At 37.8% G+C, this 21,107-nt stretch overlaps 2 long non-coding RNA genes and 1 pseudogene across 4 annotated transcripts; 2 read left to right on the forward strand and 1 right to left on the reverse strand.

Moving 5' to 3' along the window:
* The first annotated feature begins 4,156 nt into the window (after positions 1 to 4,156).
* Positions 4,157 to 15,303, forward strand: LOC121803728 (annotated as a pseudogene).
* An 886-nt stretch (positions 15,304 to 16,189) lies between these two features.
* LOC121803072 lies at positions 16,190 to 20,507 on the reverse strand. Of its 3 annotated transcripts, none has more exons than XR_006050904.1 (8): positions 20,145 to 20,507; positions 19,945 to 20,047; positions 19,246 to 19,318; positions 19,060 to 19,142; positions 18,433 to 18,533; positions 17,380 to 17,664; positions 17,051 to 17,129; positions 16,190 to 16,481 (listed from the first exon to the last, which is right to left on the reverse strand). It is a non-coding gene; the product is annotated as an uncharacterized LOC121803072 (long non-coding RNA). The 3 variants fall into 3 exon arrangements; XR_006050903.1 differs by having other exon boundaries at positions 19,945 to 20,053; XR_006050905.1 differs by lacking the exon at positions 19,945 to 20,047.
* Positions 18,542 to 19,125, forward strand: LOC121803073. The gene is made up of 2 exons (XR_006050906.1): positions 18,542 to 18,783; positions 18,865 to 19,125. It is a non-coding gene; the product is annotated as an uncharacterized LOC121803073 (long non-coding RNA).
* Positions 20,508 to 21,107: the final 600 nt, after the last annotated feature.

The raw sequence follows: 21,107 nt of genomic DNA on the forward strand, positions 1-21,107 counted from the left end.
GTTCTACGGTACCACTCGCCTCCTTTTTATAATCCCTCTTCTCTCCCTTCTTCCTTTCTTCTACCGATGTGGGAATTGGATACTCAACATCACAAATCCTTCTGCAAATTAAACTGCACCCTTTCCTTTCTCTTCCTCTCTCAAATCCTTATCTCCCTCTCCCAACATCTTTTGCCACATATTTCTCCATTTCTATGACATTCGAAAGATTTCATCAGTTCGCATAACATATGGTTTGAAATACAAAGGACACAACTTTGGATGTATTCACTCCGATTAGTAATTCAGAAACTATAGCATAAATATAAGAACAACCTATGCAACGAACGAACATATGACAAAACTTATTTAACCTGAAAATTATACATTACTATTAAAATTCATAGTTTGTATAAAAAAGACAGTTCTAATAATCCAAAACAAAATCTCATTCCCATCTTCTTTTCGCCTTTCTTCCAAACAAAACTGATCCAAAAGAAAATCATAGTGAAAGATAATATAGTATTATTTTGGTAGGGTGGTGATAAAATGTAAACTCATATATTGTACAAACTCTAAACTTTTCAACACAACGTCAATATAATGTCAACACAGTGTAAAATTTTAAGATTTTGATGTCAACGCAATGTCAACGCAATGTCAACACAATTTCAACATAGCATCAACTGTTGATATTGTGTTGACATTTTTTGTTGCTATTATTTTATCATATGTTGATATTTTCTAACGATACATATCATAGTTTGGAGTTTGTACAATATTTAGAGTTTGCATTTGATCACATTCCTATATAATTCCTATTTAGAGTTTCCCCAATCCCCATAACTCATCTACTCGCCTCATTTTTCTTATTCTAGGTCGATTCAAGACTAATTTTCAGGTTAAAGATTTGACCCTCTTGATTTCAGTCATATATTCAAACTAAAACTAAAACGAAAATGAGATTTCAATCATGATTTTTCAACCATAACTAAGTGTTCTTTTTTTCATACACGGCAAGCAATTAAAGTCTCAATTTGGTGATTAAGCTGATACTACAACCTAACAATGTGAAGTGTGAACCACATAAAAAACTTGGTTTTTTGAGTCAGAAGTCATAACTTGGTGTTAGTAATAAACTGATAAATGGAGTAGTAGTAATCACTTTGTCCCGCTCGACTTGACCCATTGTTTTCGATACGATTATTTAGAAAATTAAAGTGGTAATGAATGTAAAGTGAATAAAAAATGGGAAAAAAAAAAGAAACAAATCAAGTGGGAGTTGTATGAAAAGAAATCCAGTGGCAAACAATTACTCTCTTTTTTCTTAAGTCACTTATCTAGCTTTAGAGTAAAAATTAGTCTGAAATAGATAGGATATTCGGGAGCCCAATTGAATACTTGCATTAATTTGCTTTAATAGTTTGGGATGAATAGCTTGGACCTTGCATTATCTATAAAATTAATCCAATTATTGATCAATATTAAAGGCCTACTTCAATAGAGGCGGTTCAGTATGGCTAACCATAGCCATATTTTCGATAGAATGACATAGGAATGATATAAACATATGTAATTCTTATTTGTAAAGAGGAAGAGATCATTTCTTCCATTCATATTAGGCAACACATGATATATAGATATGATATTCTTACTAACTAACAAATTAATATACTACTGTAGTAGTATAGTACTACTATTTTATATTTATAATACTATATACTAGTATATTAAAAATAACTGAAGAACTCCAATAAGCATATTATTCAAATGAAAGTGGTCGTGGTCGGGGTCGGGGTCGGGGGTATGCCACGTTGAAAGCTGAGGCGAGTGCATGTCGAGGTTGTCCAGAGGCTCGTCGGTCAACGATCGTCTTTTACAAGTTGACGTTTCAATAAAATCTCAAATTACTAATAATATCAAATTAAAGAAATATCTCGATATTTTCCATGCTCAATTTTTATTTTGGATTTTAATTTGTGGTGCACACGTGTAAGGATAATTTACAGTACTAGTAACTTATTATCAATATTAGATGGACTCTGCGATTTAGAGTGATATATAAGGAATTAGGTACGGCAGGATTTCATGAATACTTAAGTTTTGAGCTTGCATCTACACGACCACTGAATGATTATGCTTTGAGTCCTTGACAGTAATGGTGAATGCGAAGATTTCGCGTGGATCAAGTTATATGGAAAGATAACCGAACCGGTGGATCAGTTTGCAATAGTCGTTGTGACTTGATTAAGGCGCTTTCTCTTTCACGAAAACATTTATAACTCCCAAACATGCACTACTTTAACAGTAAATCGGCAAGTACGGGGTCGATCTCACAGAGAAACTGATGCGTTGACTGTATGAATAGTGAACAGGGGTCGGCTGCTGCCACGCTTTAAGTTGGGAGTTTTAAACTACTGGATTACACTGGGCATAATATAAACTAACTACTTGATCAAGGGACTCATCATGCGGACAACAGATAACGGACCAAGTAAACGACAGATTGAAATAAAGACTTAACTACTTAAACATGCTACGAAACTACAAACCACTTCGTCATTCATCATAATGCAGATTCAAGCACTCGGTCTGGGATTTCAAAACGAAACTAAGCTGGAACAGTAAACAAAAATTCTGAAAACAAACAACTTTAATTTTTATACTCGGAACTCAAAACAATACTGTGAACATGCGAAATACAAAACAAGAACTATTCTTTAACTACGCAACAACACGGAATTAAACTTAAACAATTAAAACTAGAAAGTAAGAAAGCGAATAAAGCCGAGAAGCTCTCGGTCAGAAACTTGAGACGGCGCCGAACAGATCTGAGTTTCTCTGTCACGCTCCCTTCGGTCGTTGTCCTTCTAACTGACCATTTCTACTCTCTAACCTGGGCTATTTTGGAACGTGGAAGAACTTGGAACCAGGCGAGAACTAAACTAAGGGACCGACCGAAGATTCTCATTATGGTGCTGCGTCTTCTATTTATAGGCTCGTCGCAACAACCTCCAGCTAGTATAACGACTTCGGCAGCGAATATTCGTCCTTGCTGGGATTGCGCGCGTCATCAATTGATACGTGCCCTGCTTCTAGAATGCAGTGATTCTTCAATAACCGAATGAGGATTCGGCTTCGTCCTTGCGCGTTTTATCCATCGATACGTGTTCCCTTTCTGTTTCACAGCTGTAGTTCTTGATAACTAATTGAGGATTGCTTTCCAGCGCATCAGCCTCACGTGTCCTCCTTCTAGAATGCAGTGGTCCCCCGACTAACTGTTTGATCACCACCTTGATCAACCCATCCAGTTTTGGCCTTTTTCGCCTCCTGTGCCAGCTTGATCAGCTTGGCCTTGTTGCCCTTGGTCAAGCGGCATTCCTGCATAATTAACACTCGCTTTGCGCGATAAACTGATCAAGTAGCCTTCATTTTACCCCTAAACTGATGCATGAAATAAGCCTTATCAGTTAACTATTTAACTTTTTCTCTAGCTACAAATATATCGAAGAAATAGCCAAAAAATATTAAAATAAAATTTTGGCTTAAAGTGCTATATTGCTCTTATATAAGATGTAAATTTTAATAGAATAAGAATATCGATTCATCATTCATGAGACTTTAGTAGCAATAAATTGGAGTGAATTCAGTACTATTTAATGTTCGAAATTGTAAAGACAAAACATGATGAATGTCACGGGTTCAAACCCCGTCACCCGTTGGGAGACTTTCGGCCTTAATCTGCAAGCCCGGTCGAGCAGGATTAGTCGGATTCCGCCGGGTTCGGTACACTTGTGGTTAAACCAAAAAAATAGAATCAGTATACTAAATCTTAATAATCGCAACTATAAATGGACTACAATTAGTAGTTACTACAATATGAGTGATATGGGGATAGGAGTAAAAGCTGATTAAAAAATCTTAAGTTTGGATGAGATTTGAGAATTGGTCCTTCTGTGTTGACTTATTGATTTTTATGTGATGCTCATCATTTTTAGTTTAATAAATAAAGAAAATAAATCACTCCATATATTACTCCTACGAAACCATGTAATTTAATTATATAGCCGCCCCACAAACCCCTCAAAATTAGAAAACACAATTCTAATAGAGCATTACAGCTTCTATCTTTCCACCATCTCGATCAGCCGCAAACAACACTTTCCCGGCGAAGTAAATGGCGACTGCGGAGGAGTTCCACCGTGCTCAACGGGCTGAGGGTCCGGCCACTGTGTTGGCAATCGGCACCGCTGTGCCGCTAAACTGCATCGAGCAAAGCACGTTTCCTGATTACTACGTTCGCGTCACAAAGAGTGAACATATGACCGATGTCAACCGAAAATTTAGGCACATGTGTAAGATTTTCTATTTCTTATAGTATAATTAAATTGCTTCTTTCGTTTTGTTTTTCTAGTACTAGTCCTAATTTTCTTTAAGATCAAGCCATTTTTCAATACCTGAGCCCACGTACTTAATTTGCTATAAATTTGCATATGAACTGAATCTCTCTTGAAATAAAATTAGGGAAGATAAAGTTTCTGATTTATTTCCTTTGATGTTTATCACATTACTATTTTCCTTCCTAGAAAATCCAAAAATGAAAAGATAAAAGAATTTGTCGATGGCTGCGGGAGCAGCAGATTTTGGCTGCATGTAGTTTTAAAGTGTCATATTTTAGATTGGTGATAAAATGCAACTTAATTATTAAAATCAAACTTTAGATAGATTATTAATAGTTCGCAAAAATATGATTTTTTAGTTTATTTTCACTAAAAACTGTACGGTTCTACCATTAGACTTACACTCCTCAACAATTCTACCACGCAATAAGACACCCAACAAAATATTTTTCTAATCATTTATACTAAACTCAAACTCAATTTAGTGTAAATGTCATACTCCTATCAAATAGTAGTAATTTTACTCCAACTATTTATGATACATTCAAACTTAAAAGAATATTCTATATATTAGTACCTTTTTTCTACTCACAAAATTTAAAAAATGATTTAAGTTTGTTTTATAACTTATAAGTGTAAACCTTAAGATAAATACTCCTATATTTTATTCAAAAATCAAAAATAAGATTAGTTTTGTAGTACTATCGGAGCTAATTGCCTACTCCATATTGGGTCTTAGTGTACCATTAGAGATGGTAATATATATAGTACTACATTCGTTCCATGTTAATAGAGACGTTTCATTTTTACACTCGTTTTGAAAAAATAATACTACTCCTTCTGTCCCTGAAAATTTGTCATTTATTTCCATTTTTGTCATCCCTAAAAATTTGTCGCCTTTCACTTATACATTTTTTGTAGTGGACCTCACATTCCAGTAACACATTTCTCTTCACATTTTATTATAAAACCATACTACTATAAAAGTGGGACCCACCTCCACTAACTTTTTCAACTCATTTTCTATTACATTTTTTAAAATACGTGTTGGATCAAATAGTGACAAATTATAAGGGATATAAAGAGTAATAAATAGTTAAAGTATTGAAAGAATAAAGTAAGAAAGAAATAATATAGAGAAGACTCTAATTTATATTATTCTCTTTTATTTTACTCTTTATCACTTTAACTATTTCATTTACTATTACTCCATTTTTCAAAAACGATTGCTATGTTAAGTCGGAAAAGAGGGAGAGAGCACATTAACATCCAACATTATTGAAATATGAGTCCCCAATCTTTGATTCAACATCAAAGTTGACATACGCTGGTAAATTTGAGGCGCAATAAATGCAGCTGAATATCAACACATTTAGGGTGTCCACAATAGTAGAGCTCGGCCCTGGGTCAAGCCACAAAACTTGGCCTAGGCCACAAAATTTGGACGGGCCACCAAAAATACTTGTTCACACTATAGTGGACAAGCCCAAGCCACCAAATATTAATTTTTTTCATTTTGTGAGGTATTTTAATTTAACTACAATAAAAATTATCGGACTATAATAATTATAAAAAAATGCATAATTTAATAAAAACAAAAATTAAAACCAAATCTTCGTTGTATTATAGAAAGGGGTAAAATTATACAACGAAAATTATCGACATCACACGAACTACACCGTGAATGCATATCACGCTCTGCCCCCTCCCCTACAATTCCAGACCTCTTCAACCAAATCAGTCTGCAGTGTCGTATGTGATGTTCCCCTCCGCATATTGGTGAACCGTTGGATCAAGTATGCATCACTACGCGGTACACCCGTGGGGCGGTGGCAATACCGTGACTCGTACTAGCACCCTCTTCCGGTGCCCAGCGCTCTGCAGCAAATTATTCGTCATCGATTATCATATTGTGTAATATGATGCATGCATACATGATGGAGGCGATATCATTTTCGTGTCAAACTCGTACCAGGCACCGTAGAATGGCCCATCGCGATTGGAGGACACCAAAAGCTCGCTCAACATCCTTCCTAGCACCCTCTTGTTTTTTCGCCAAATAGGATTGCTTCGGCCCAACCGGTTGTCGGATCGTCTTGACAAACACGGGCCAACGAGGGCATATCCCATCGGCCAAATAGTATGCCATGTTGTACTGCGTGCCGTTGGCCACGAATCTGACCGTTGGACCCTCACCCCGACACTCGTCACTGAAGAGATGAAACGACTGTAGAACGTTGATGTCGTTGTTCGACCCTGCGACACCAAAATACGCATGCCAGATTCGCAAACGGTAGTCAGCAACGACTTCCAATATCATCTGGGGTGTCTCCCTTTGAATCCAGATGTGAACTGCCCCTTCCAAGCCACCGGGCAGTTCCTCCACTCCCAGTGCATGCAATCGATACTGCCCAACATCCCCGGAAAATGGTGCACCGTCCCGTGCATATCTATCAATCTCTGGCATTCATCGGCATTTGGCTTCCGTAGATACTCCCGACCGAAGATATCCTAGATGCCATTACAAAACTGTCTCAGCGTCCTTAGGGAAGTTGTTTCACCCATTTGTAGGTATTCGTCGAACATGTCAGCGGAACCGACATAGGAATGCTGCCTAATTGCAGAGGTACACTTCTGATATGTCGACAATCCGGGTTGACCGCTAGCATCACGTCGCAATGTGAAGCACATGTACCGCTGTGCCAATGTCGTCGCTATATCGATGAAGAGCCGTTGCGACATTCTGAATCGGCGACGGAAAATCTCTGGCGGATAACAGGGGTTTATCGCTAAAGTAGTCTTCCATCAACCGTTGGTCGGCCCCGACATGGTCACGGCAGATTGTCCGCCTATGATGGAACGGCCGAAAGACCGCCGCCGCCGCTGCCTCCTCCTCCTCGTCAGCTTTACGTTGCACCTCTTCAACCAGTTCATCGAACTCCCTATCGACCAATTGTTGAAACTCATCATCGGAACTCATTTTTCAAAGTAGAATTGAGATAAATTGAAAAGAGTGGAGATTGGAATGGGGTAAAAAAATGGGTAGATTTATAGAATTAAGAAAATAAATAAAAAAATTGAAAAAGAGGGTAGCCGCGGCTCGTGCCCAAGCGCCGCGGCCGAGCCGCCGTCGTGGCTCTCTCCTGGGCACCCTCCCCCACCGCGGATTTTGGTGGCTCTCGTTATAGGGGGCTGCGGCCGAGCCACGAGCCGCGGCTCCCCTACAGTGGACGCTCTTATAAATCATCAAAGTAGGAATATGAAGGTCAGATGGCAAATGGAGCTGCAATGAATGCAGCAGAAAATGTGGACCTTTTTAGCCGCACACGAACTGCAGCACTATAAATCTCTGTTTTTATACTGAAACAATTTTTAATATATACTCATATTGGAATTAAAATACTAGTAGGTGATTAGTAAACTAAATTTCGATTGTGTTCTCACATAGGCTATCTTTTAGAAAAAAATCATTCACGCACTCTTTAGATGGCTCAAAGCCCAAATCGGTTAGATGTTCAATTCATACCAAATTTTTTGTCGATAAGAATACTATTGGATTCAATTGCAATTAAATAAAATAAAATCACCACCTACGACCCCTGATAGGATGAAAGTTCCTATCGAGAACTTTGAGCACACGTTATCAATGAATTTGTGAAATAAGACCACGAACTAACCCTAACGTGAGGCTAGGGTTTCGAAAACTCCAAGATGAGAAAAAGTGTTTTAATTACTTTAATTCTCAATGACTCGATCTATGAGGATTCTATAGTATCTATAGAGAACCCAAAAAGACTTGACTCAATTCTAAAAGGAAGGAACAACAAACTAACGAAACAAATTAATCAAAAATAAGGAAATAAATAAAAAAAAGAAATCAAAATAATTCTATCTCTAATGGCTGACGAAATCTCGATATTTGGCGGGCCAAGACGCAGCCCTCTTCGGTCGATCCTTCTTTGTCCATCTGTTCTTGGCCCGACCTCTCGCTCTTGGCTCCTTCTTCTCTTCTACCTCCGACGTGTCTAGCTGCATGGGTTCATGCAGCTCTTCATCGTTGAACGGAGCATCGTTAGCAAGGGTCGTATCAACCCCATTTATAAAACAACATGTTAAAAATATAATAAAATATATTACAAAGTACTCCCTCCGTCCCGAGCTACTCGCTTATTTTCTTATCGGCTCGGAGATTAAGGAATGAGTGTATAGGAAAGTAAAAAATGACGGCTCTAGGTGAAATTTTTTACTAAAAATGGAAAGAGTGCAAGTAACTTGGGACGCCCAAAAAGGAAATAAGTGCGAGTAGTGCGGGACGGAGGGAGTATCATTTAGTACGTTACAGTTCCTTTCTTGGGAAAAAACTGAAATGATCTAAATTAATTATAACAAATCAACAGATTGTGTATCTGTTATTAACATTTTAAGAAATGATATATAATTTTATTTTCAGGTGAAAATTCCATGATAAAAAAAAACGCTACACACACCTAACCGAGGAGCTCGTGAACCAAAACCCTAACATGGGAGAGTACCTGGCCCCATCACTGAACACACGACAAGACATGGTGGCAGAGGAGGTGCCAAAGTTGGGAAAAGAGGCAGCGGAGGCGGCCATCAATGAGTGGGGGCAGCCTAAATCGAAGATCACCCACCTCATCTTCTCTACCAACAGCAGCTTCCACATGCCTGGCGCCGACTTTCACCTCACCACCCTCCTCGGCCTCCGCCCCTCCGTCAAGCGCTCCATGATGTACCTCCAGGTAGTGCTAGACACAGGAAAAACTACCACCCCATTAATTTTTTTACACTATATATTTTTTTCTATAATTATTTTTAGTCACTTTATAGCTTCAATTATGATTTAATTGAATTTGACAATTATTTTAGTTCTAACCCTACTCTTTGGGGAAAAAATGTTTAATTATAGCTCTACCAATAATTTTAATGTAAGTTTGCAGCTAATTTTAATCATTTTATAACTAGATTCGCTCAATTGATGCATTAACATTGTTGGTCATGTCAAGGTGAAGATATTGATAATTTTGGTTGAGTATAGTGGAAAAAATATTACTCCAAAGTTATGTACTAGTATAGGAGTACTCCGTAATTGTTAAAATTCGTCTTCATCACTTAATCATTGATCAAAAATTTCTAGTAATAACTACGTGAATGCCTCCAGGGGTGCCACGCTGCTGCGGCTGCCCTCCGTGTGGCCAAGGACTTGGCCGAGAACAACGATACTGCAAGGGTCCTGATCGTCAACTCGGAGACCACCACCCTCGGCCCGAGAACCTCTTGGGGCAAGCCCTGTTTGGGGACGCAGCCGCGGCCATGATTGTAGGCTCTGACCCATTTTCCGGATCGTAGCTACCGCTCTTCCAGATCATCCCTGGCAGCGCCCGTGCGATCGTCGGGCATGTGAGGGAGGCCGGGCTGGTCGTCCATCTCCGGGCCGATGTCCCGGGCTTGATTGCGAAGAACATCGAGGCGTGTTTGGAAGAGGCTTTCCGGCCGTTTGGGATCAGGGATTGGGATTCGATATTTTGGATTGCGCATGTTAGAAAGGAAAATATGTAAGTAAGGAAAATAGGTAAGCAAGGAAAAAAAATTAATTAGGGAATGAGTATTATGGCTTGCCAATTTTATGTAACCCTTGGCCTATTTAAAGGAGGCGTACCTATTGTATCTCTGAACAAGTTGAATGAATAATACTCATATCTTTCAACATGGTACCAGAGCAAAGGCTCATAACAAAATCATCATAGCCTAATACCTTTCCCGACCAAGAAGGCGGTTATTTTCAACCTGCAACATGTCAGACGATGAAGAGAAATCAAATATGGAGGAGACACGATTAAAGATGAGTAAGAATGTTACTCTAGCAGTTAAACTCAACGGGATGAATTATCCCCTATGGAAACGGCTGATGAGAGTAGCCATCGTGGGAAGACGAGCAAACAGGTATATCACCAGTACACCGCAGCCGCCGGAACCTGGAATGAAGGGGTACACAGAATGGGAGGAAGCCGATATGACAGTGTTCTCATGGATAATTGACAACGTCGAAACAGAAATTGTTGTCGACTTTGCACATCACCAAACCTCGCAAGCTCTGTGGGAGAGCCTACAAACTACATTCGAAAGTACTGCAGATCCATATCTGTTGTACGATCTAGAGGAAAAGGCAGGCCGAATCGTGCAAGGGGAACATGGGCTAGAAACATATTGGCGACATCTCCACGGAATCTGGGTCGAAATTGACCGATGCCAACATCAACCTGTGGATTGCTGCGACAAGGGGATTAGCCAACTTCGAACGTATGTAGCAACAAGACGGCTGTTCAAATTCCTAACAGGCTTGAATGCAAGATATGACGGGATCCGAAGGGATATTCTCAAGGAAACCCCGTTGCCCTCAGCCGAGACCGCATACGGTCTGGTAAAACGAGAAGCTACGCGGTTGAAAATCATGCCGGCAGCAGACATCGATCTCCAGACCGGCGCAATCAACGATGGATCATCATCGGGCCAAGTCGGACACGGGTTCGCCGTCAGAAACCAGCCACCACCGCGACCAAAACAGCCACCACCACGAACCGCCGCGCAACAGCCCAATCGCCAAAGCGGTTTCAAACCCGACAAATCAAAATTTTGGTGCTCTCATTGCGGAAAACAAAGACATACTCGAGATACATGTTTCCTCCTCGTTGGATTTCCGGAATTGTGGGATGAAAATCAAAAGGCTAAAGCTCGATTAGCCATCGGAGTCGAAGATGGAGGCGGATTATTTCTACAAGGAGCAGGGAATAGGGAGATGACTAACACCCGTGGGAGAGCAGTAGATACCGGTCCTCAACCGGGTGGAGGCGGCAGGCCCGGTGAGGCAGCCTTCGCGGAGAAGAAAGGAGAAGAAAGGAGGTAACAGATTGGGGTTGAGAAACCCCGATCCCCAATTTGATTTTCAGAATAAACCCCAAAGCATGAGTAATTTAATTTCTGGTCCTTATAGTTCAGAATATATGCAATATGACCCGGGAAAATTACAGTTAGGACCCCAGAAAAACTATATTCCACGTTTGACCACAAAACTGTCTGAAAGTTCCGTCTTAAGCCCAAATCGTTTTGCACCCTTGGAAAATATACCTATTACATGCATTGCCCAAAGTAAAATTGACCCTAAGGAGAGTGAGTGGATTTTTGATTGTGGGGCAACTGATACTATGACCTACGATCTGAAAGATTTTTGTGAATTTAATGGGGCAACTAAAAGCCAAATTCAAACTGCCGATGGAGAGTTGACCGCTGTGGGTGGGAGTGGAACCATTGAAATATCCCCAACCCTGAAGCTTACAAATTGCCTCTATGTGCCCAAATTATCTTATAAACTTATGTCTATCAGCCACGTAACGAAAGAATTAAACTGTACGTTACTAATGCATCCTAATTTCTGTGTATTACAGGATATCAGGACGAGGAAGATAATTGGGCGTGGCACTGAGCGTCAAGGTCTTTATTATGTGGATGAGATTACTCAACAAGGTGGTACCGCGATGCTTGCTCACGGATCTGCAAATCGGGAAGCTTGGTTGTGGCACCGCAGATTGGGGCATCCATCCTCGGGGTATTTAAAATTGCTTTTTCCAAAGTTTTCCCATTTTAAGGATATTACTTGCGAATCTTGTGTTTTGGCAAAAAACCACAGACAATCCTTTAGATCAAGTGATACTCGTGTTAAGACTATTTTTTCTCTAGTGCATGCCGATGTTTGGGGTCCAGCTCCTATTGTTGGTGATCATGGTTTTAAATATTTTCTCATTTTTGTGGATGACTGCACTAGATTGACTTGGGTATATTTTTTGAAGCATAAATCTGACGTTTTTGAAAAATTTACCCGTTTCTTTACAATGATCCAGACACAATTCCAAACCACGATCAAAATTCTTAGATCCGATAATGGTAGGGAATTTGTTAACAAAGACATGACTGATGTTTTTAAAGAAAAGGGGTTAGTTCATCAAACTACTTGTCCTTACACTCCTGAACAAAATGGTGTAGCTGAACGAAAGAATAGGATAATCCTAGAGGTCACGAGAGCCCTGTTTTTTTATTCAAATGTTCCTAAATTTTTATGGCCCGAAGCTGTTGCCACTGCTGTCTACCTGATTAATCGTTTGCCTACAAAAATTTTGGGTATGAAAACTCCTTTGCAGACTCTCGCATCCCTTACTGATATTCCCCCACCTCTCATACTTCCGCTCAAAATCTTTGGTTGTTCCGTTTATGTGCATGTACCGAAACACGAAAGAGGAAAATTTTCTGCATGTGCAATAAAATGTGTTTTTTTGGGGTATGGGGTAAATCAGAAGGGCTATCGATGCTATCACCCGGGGTCTAGGAAGGTTATAACAACCATGAATTGTAATTTTCTAGAAAGTGAATACTTCTATCACACCCAACCTCGGGGTCAGGGGGGAGTGCTGTTCAGGGGGAGTGTGATAAAATTGGACCCCTCAGTTTTCCGATGCCACATCCAAGTATCTCGAACGTGGAACCAACAGAACAAGCTAGTGTCACTGCCGAGTCAGTCACATCTGCTGTAGAGCCTCCTCAACCGCCTACGCCTGAATCAAGTCCTCCTCCAGTGATATCCGAGGTAATTCCTGAAACTAGCTCAGATAATACAGTTATTACTCCTGACACTTTTGGTGTAGACGAGAATGAGAATGCAGCAATTGATGGTGATACCGGCCGCTATATACTCCCCAACAGAACTACTCGTGGGGTCCCGGCTAAGAGATACAGTCCTAAGAGGATTAGTAGAAGCCGATATTCTATGGCGAATCTGGCTAAAGCAAATCTAACAGAGATGGCTAGGGCGTTTGAAGCAGCACTTTACGAAGAAGAAGAAGAAATCCCATATACGGCCGAGGAGGCTATGAAAATTGCTCACTGGCGAGAAGCAATGCTAGTAGAAATGCGGGCTCTGATGAAGAACAATACATGGGAAGTATGTCTTAAACCTGATGGAGTTCGAACTGTGGGATGCAGATGGGTCTTCACTATCAAACGGAGGCCAGATGGGTCGATTGAAAGGTATAAGGCGAGACTTGTGGCCAAAGGATACACTCAGACTTATGGAGTTGATTATGCTGAAACATTCTCGCCGGTAGCAAAAATAAGTACTATTCGAGTGCTCTTCTCAATAGCGGCAGTCAAGGAATGGCCACTACATCAGTTCGACGTGACAAACGCATTCTTACATGGGGAACTGAAGAAGCCCATTTACATGGAGCCACCACCTGGATTTGTTGGAGATTTCGAAGGAGGAAAGATTTACAAACTAAAACGAACACTATATGGGCTAAAGCAGTCACCTAGAGCTTGGTTTGGGAGATTCTCTGAGGCAATGAAGAAGTATGGGTATGAACAAAGCAACTCTGATCATACATTATTCTTGAAGAAAAGAGAAGGAAAGATTACATGCCTCATCATCTATGTAGATGACATGATTCTCACGGGAGATGATGAAGAGGAAATAAGCAAGCTAAGGAAGAATTTGTTTGCAGAGTTTGAAATGAAGGACTTGAGATTACTAAAGTACTTTCTGGGTAGAAGTGCTAAGGTCAAAGAAGGGGATTTTCATCAGTCAGAGGAAATATGTACTTGACTTGTTAACCGAGACAGGACTACTGGACTGTAAGCCAGCAGATACTCATATGGTTCAGAATCATGGTCTGCGGATAGTTGAAGGAGCTGAAGCCACTCACCGCACAAGATATCAACGTTTAGTTGGAAAATTGATATACCTATCCCACACTAGACCCGACATAGCTTATGCAGTTGGAGTAGTTAGTCAGTTTATGCATGCACCTCAAGTAGCTCACTGGGAAGCAACACTGAGGATTGTTCGATATCTGAAAGGGACAGCGAACCATGGGATTCTATTCGAGAATCATGGACATTTAGAGATTCATGGATTCACGGATGCTGATTGGGCAGGGAACCCAAATGACAGAAAATCAACTGCTGGATATTTTACCTTTGTGGGAGGAAATCTTGTCACGTGGAGAAGCAAAAAACAGAAAGTGGTAGCCTTGTCAAGTGCAGAAGCTGAATTTCGAGGGATTAAGAGTGGGTTGACTGAGATTCTGTGGCTGAGGAAATTGATGACTGAGTTGAACTTAAACTCACAGAAGTCATGTAAGTTGTTCTGTGATAATAAGGCGGCAATCAGTATATCTGAAAATCTAGTTCAGCATGATCGGACAAAACATGTCGAGGTGGATCGACATTTCATCAAGGACAATATAGAGGCCAAGACGGTAGAACTTCCTTTTGTGAGATCTGAAGATCAGTTGGCGGGTATACTCACGAAAGCTGTTGATGCAAGAAGCTTCCATGAGGTATTGGGCAAGTTAAGTATCGGTAATCCCATTACTTAACTTGAGGGGGAGTGTTAGAAAGGAAAATATGTAAGTAAGGAAAATAGGTAAGCAAGGAAAAAAAATTAATTAGGGAATGAGTATTATGGCAAATCTTGCCAATTTTATGTAACCCTTGGCCTATTTAAAGGAGGCGTACCTATTGTAATTCTCTGAACAAGTTGAATGAATAATACTCATATCTTTCAACAGCGCATCCTAGTGGGGCCGCGATTCTGGACCAGATAGAGACAGGGTTGGGCCTGAAGGCGGAGAAGTTGCGGGTGTCGCGGCGCGTGTTGAGGGAGTACGGGAATGTGTCGAGCGCGAATGTTGTGTTTATTATGGATGAGATGAGAAGGTCCTCGGCCGAGCAGGGGCTAAGCACCACTAGTGAGGGGCTCGATCGGGGGGTGCTCTTTGGGTTCGGGCAGGGCTTCACCGTCGAGACGGTCGTACTCCGCAGCATGCCCATTGATTTAGTTGTTATTTGTTACTGCTAGGCTATAGCTACTCGTTATTGGATATTTTAATAGTAGTGAAGATATGCCATCATCATATAGTACTCCATATCACTAATAAATATAAATGAAAGCGGTTAATATGGAATATATGGAGTATTATATATTAATTTTATGATAAAATATGATTATATGTACCACCCAAAATAGTAATATAATACATTTAATGACTGACAAAAATAGTATAGTAGTGGTAGAATTTTTTAAAATACACATCATAATGGATCCATGATCTCAAACATCATACCCACTATTATCATTTATCTATATGCACAGTCATTTTTTCGTATCAACATTAATGAGTATGTGAGATACATGTAAAATTGGAAAATCTATGTTAATTATTTACTCCCTTAGTCCTATTCAATATGTTCACATTCTATAGTGGCATGATGAGATTTTCGGAAAAGTTGTTAGGTACTTATTCAATATGTTCACATTCTATAGTAGCATGATGAGATTTTCGAAGAAGTTGTTAGGTAGAGTAAGTAGATAGAAAAAAATAAAAGTTGAATATTTTAATGATGAGAGATGATAGAATGATTTATTTATTCCAAATATAGAAAATGAGCATCTTGAGTTTGACAAATCTATCATTATATAAAGTGACAGTTTTGTAAAACTTTTTAGAAATACCAATTCTATCCTTTTTGGCGGGAAAACCGTTGATAATTGTTCACTCAATAAAAAATTACTCTGCACGAAAATTAAGACAAAGCATGGCATGGGATATTGTGAAAGCCTTTTATTTTTGGGAGCATGGCACTGGTACTTAGGCTTGCATAGGTTTTGTAAAATTAACTCATTTTCAGAATTTTAAATTTGTTTTTAATTCAATTTATACCTGCACTTTAAAAATACTAAAAAATACCAAGAAGAACTTGTGATATAATCATCATAGAATTAAATGACAATTTTACAGCATTAAAAATAAGTAACTTAGATAATAAAATCAGAATTATAGAACATGAAAAATTAGCAAGATAGATATAGAGAGAGACCGAGATAGAGAGAGAGATGGAGATATATATATAGAGAGAGAGGGGGGGATAGATTACAGCCCTTTTTGTAGGATCGACATAGGTTGTAGTAATTTTATACTATTCTATTACCAATATATTTTTCCCATATTTCCAAAGCTCATATTGATCCATTTGTCCCTGATAATAAATGCAGCATATATTAGTAATCCATGTAAGTCATTTCTTTAAATAAAATGGAAAAATGTAGAAACACCATTAAATTCAGTAATATTACCTGCAAAGCATTAAGCAATTAGTGTATGAAAGATTATAATGTCACTATAATGATTAGTACATGAAATTTATTTCGAACTATTATGAAATTTCTGGCAATTTAAAAAAATACAACCTCTCAATCTTTTCTAAGTCTTAATGTTATTTACTAATTGGATTGAATACCTAATCTACTTTATGATCAGGAAAGTGATTGAATTAGTAACTTGCTACTGATTCTATCTAAATGGCTGATTAATAAAAGTAATCTTAGTTGTAGTGTGCTAATTGCAAGATGTAGTATTATGTGTTTAATATTTAAGTATATGTAGTTAAAAGAAGCATACTTTAGCTATATTCCGAAAAAAATTTAAACATGGATGATATAATTCTGACTAGGTATAGTAATTAATCTGTACCCATTAGATTGAGATGCAAAAACTATAACTGAGTCTCATTTAGTTATGATGTATTAAAAGAAAAGAATTTCATACCTATTCCGTTATGTGATGATGATATAGAATAGCTTTGAGCCCCCCAAGTCTGACATGTCATGCATGCTTTTCCTTTTTCCTGCATAGTGAAAGGCGGCTAATATTTCATTAGGGTTTGAGTTGTTTTTTTAACCTCAAGCAACCATATATATGGAAATTTATACTATAATCTAAACTCAAACATGTAAAACATTGCAATAAGCTCCAATTATTCATATTTATTTTTCTGCTATAATGACTCACTTAATCAGATTCATATTTAAATACTCAATCTCTGTTGATTTGGGCAGAAAAATATTTGAGGAAGCTGAATAAATATGTACTATTACCTTTTGTATAACTCCTCTCTTCCTACGGTTTGTTTCATGCTAGAGTTCCATAGGTGTTCATACGTGGATCACACCTGTGCTTTTTTGTAATCATTGTTTAGACACCAGCAGTCACCACATTTGTGTCTCTCTCCTTTTCCTCCAATGTGAGAGTTTGCTGCTCCAGATCTGTGTCTTTCTCCTTCTCTTTTATTGAGAGAACAAGTTTTATTTCTCTCTCTATTTCCTTCAATGATAGAGGCAGTTGCTATCTCTCTAGGTTTTCATTTATTCCTTTTGATATTCCTATCAAAGAGTGTCCTTTAAATACTACAGACTACAATAAATGAGATATTAATGTATACAGAAGGCCAAATCAGTGAATATTAATGTATACATGAAATTTATTTCGAACATAGTAGATTTCTAGCCGTTTAAAAAAATACAACCTCTCAATCTTTTCTATGTCTTAATGCTATTTTCTGAGGGTATTTTGCTTCACAATCAAATCTAATACTACTGATAATTTTCTGAGGGTATTTTGCTTCACAGTCAAATCTAATACTACTGATTATAAATTGAATCTTATTTAATAATAGTATTGAAACACCTAATCTACTTTTTGCTCAAGTAAGTGAAATTGAATTAGTGTCTTGCCACTGATTCTCTTTGAATGACAGATTAGTACTGTGTGATTAATATTTAAGTATATGTAGTTAAAAGAAGTATAATGAAAAGACTTATTTATTAATAGATTTTTATGTCAGACTATATTAATTTTGTCATTTGGAAGGCCTTTCTAATTATTATGTTTCTTTGGGAACCTAAATGACTTTTTTAAGAGCATGCTGACCATTTTTTACCCTATAAATACCCTTTCCTAACTGCTTCTACAATCACTCACCAACCCCTCACAACTGAAAACACTTAACCGAATCAGCACACAAACTTGAATCTTCTTTACATATTTCTTCCTATTTCTGAAATGCACTTATCTGTATAGAAATTAGTTTATGATATATAGCTCCTGTAAATACTCAGCTAGGAAGAAATGATAGAATGTGTTTTTCTTACCATTTTGTCATTTCTGTAATATTGGTTGTTTTCCTATTGTTACCACATCTTCTTGACTTTCCTTTTCTTCCTTTTTTATGTCCCTCTCAGTAGCATAATTCCTGCACAAAAATGGACTTTATTTACTGTTACAATTCATATATTTACTATTACAATTCATCTTCTGACATTATATGATTTCCATCTGATTGAATAGATTGTGAAGTAATGTCTCCTTTTGTAACCTGCTTAAACAATCTTTCCAAGGCAATCACTACATCCACCATTAAAGTAAGATGTGTCTGTAGGTATGAAGGGGTTCCAGAGGATAAAAATGATAACAGCCTAGAGTGTGTTTTGCATGATAATGTGGTATGATCTTTTTTCTACCAAACAATTATGCTTCTATTGTAAACTAAATGGAACTAATTATTAATGTCTTTTGTGTTACAGGGGACAAGAATCCAAGCATCATTCAGTCCATGTTTATGTTATCTCCTGTAAATTCTCAGCTACATGATTATGCAGTTATCTAAGTTGAATTTGTCATTAAGTCCATGTTTATGTTATCCTAATTTCACAATGTTTACTAATAGTGCTAAATATTTTGCATATGTAAAAACTCATTTTACAATGTAGTTTTCTTACCTTGAATCTGCCATTGCCTCCATGCTCATGTCATCTTTTTTCAAGTCATGCTTCCTTTGATTGATATTTTTGTAGATCAGTCCCTGCAATCAGTTTGTTGTTATATTATTTTTTTATGTTTCTAAATTTACTATGTTTCTGGTTATTTTAAATTAGTAGCATTAGCTACTGTTTAATGTCATTTACCTTATTTTACAGTTTATATGCATTCTTGGTTCTTTTCCTGCCACTTCTTTTTACAATCCATGTACATCATCACCTGCAAAAAGTTTTAAGATTATTTTCTTTTATTTAGAAATATAAAGATAAAAATAATACCCCTCAGAGTGTGTTTTGCATGATATTAAGGTAGTATGTTCTTTATTCTACCAAACAACTGTGCTTTTATTTTAAACTAAGTTGAATAAATTATTAATGTATTTTGTTTTACAGGGGACAAGAATCCAAAGAACATTCCCTACTAATATTACACAGAAAATGGCCTCTCCAGTTAAACATTTACATATTTTATTCTTTAACAATGAAAAAGTAAAAGAAGCAACCAATTTTGAAGATCTATTCATATCACAACTCTTTGTCTAGACCTTCAAGTTCATGTCAGTAATTGCTCAAGCCTTTGTCATTTGTTTATTTTTTGCATATCCTCATTTGCTATCACTTGCAAAGTAATGTATGAAAAATAATGTTAGTATTGATAAAGACCTTGGTTTTCTGACAAGTAAAATGTCAACCAATATAAAGTTCCATGACATCTATTTAATCCACAAATAACAATTAAAATGTGAAGAAATTGTTTATGTGACATAAGTACCTAAATTTAAATGCAATTAGTGTTCCTAATATGAGCATAAAATTAATCTGATAAAAAATGGCTCTAGGGTTTACCTTTTTCTGGATTTGTCGGCTTTGATTTTGTTATGTTTTCCCATTGTTATCACGATTTTGAAGTGTGTGGTAGAGAATCATAGCTGCTACAATATTATGAGATCTATTCCTAGCAAATATTTTTATATTGAAATTAATTGAATAACTAAACATGCAATTAAAAACTAAAACTTATAATTCCAGAGTGAACAATTGTTTACCTTTTTCCTGGTTTCAGAGAGCTTTTTTTGCTGCCGACGTGGTAAGGTTTAGAAGAAAACCTTCGATGACTTCGGATTGTGAAGGAAATTCAAACTGCAATCGGTGTGAAGCCGTCACCGATTTGGTGTTTAATGGAGTGTAGGCACCGTCCTCCTCCTCTGTTTCTCCATTTACGACGGAGGAGGTGGCTAGAAGGTAGAGGAATTTGGGTTTCGTCGCACAGAGTTTTCGCCGATTTGTGGTTCAGTGGAGTCCTTGTGTCGTCCACCGCCTGAGAACGGGCCATTTTTCGTCGATGGAGGCGTGGAGAAGGTGGTTGAAATTAGGGTTCCCGTCTGATGCGGCGTGCATACAATGTGACAAAGATCTATATACTCCTATATTTTTTATATAGTATCGTATTAAACACTAAGTTTTATTAATTATGCTTAATAATTTATTTAGTTTGATAAGTTATGTAAGTTTGTTTGAAATATCGTATGGGCCTATAATTAGTATTATTAAAATGAGAAGTTGGGCTTCTCAATTTATTCTTTTGTCTGGGCTTCTGTTTATAATTGAGTTGGGCTGTGAGAAAAAACTATTACAAAAAACGATCCATTTGTTATTTTATTATTCAATTTTAAAACATGGGCTTTTGAGTAATTGTTTGCATGATCGTGCCATACTTGCTCATACTTTAGAGGTTGTTGATGAGGTTAACCAATTCATGATGTCGTTGGATCAGTGTCAGGGTCGAGTTTATTTGAGTTCTGATAGTATCTCAAACTCAGATTTGACATCAAATGGCTTAGCTGAGATACATTCTGTTGAATTTTTGAATAAGTTGAAGTGTTCAGGTGCACCTAATCATGAATTGTTGTTGAAAGTTGGTACTCTTGTGATGTTGTTAAGGAATATAGATCACTCGAATGGATTGTGTAATGGCACTAGACTGATAATTACGCGTTTGGGTGATTATG

Source organism: Salvia splendens, chromosome 5 (genome assembly GCF_004379255.2).
Source record: "Salvia splendens isolate huo1 chromosome 5, SspV2, whole genome shotgun sequence".
NCBI lineage: Eukaryota > Viridiplantae > Streptophyta > Magnoliopsida > Lamiales > Lamiaceae > Salvia > Salvia splendens.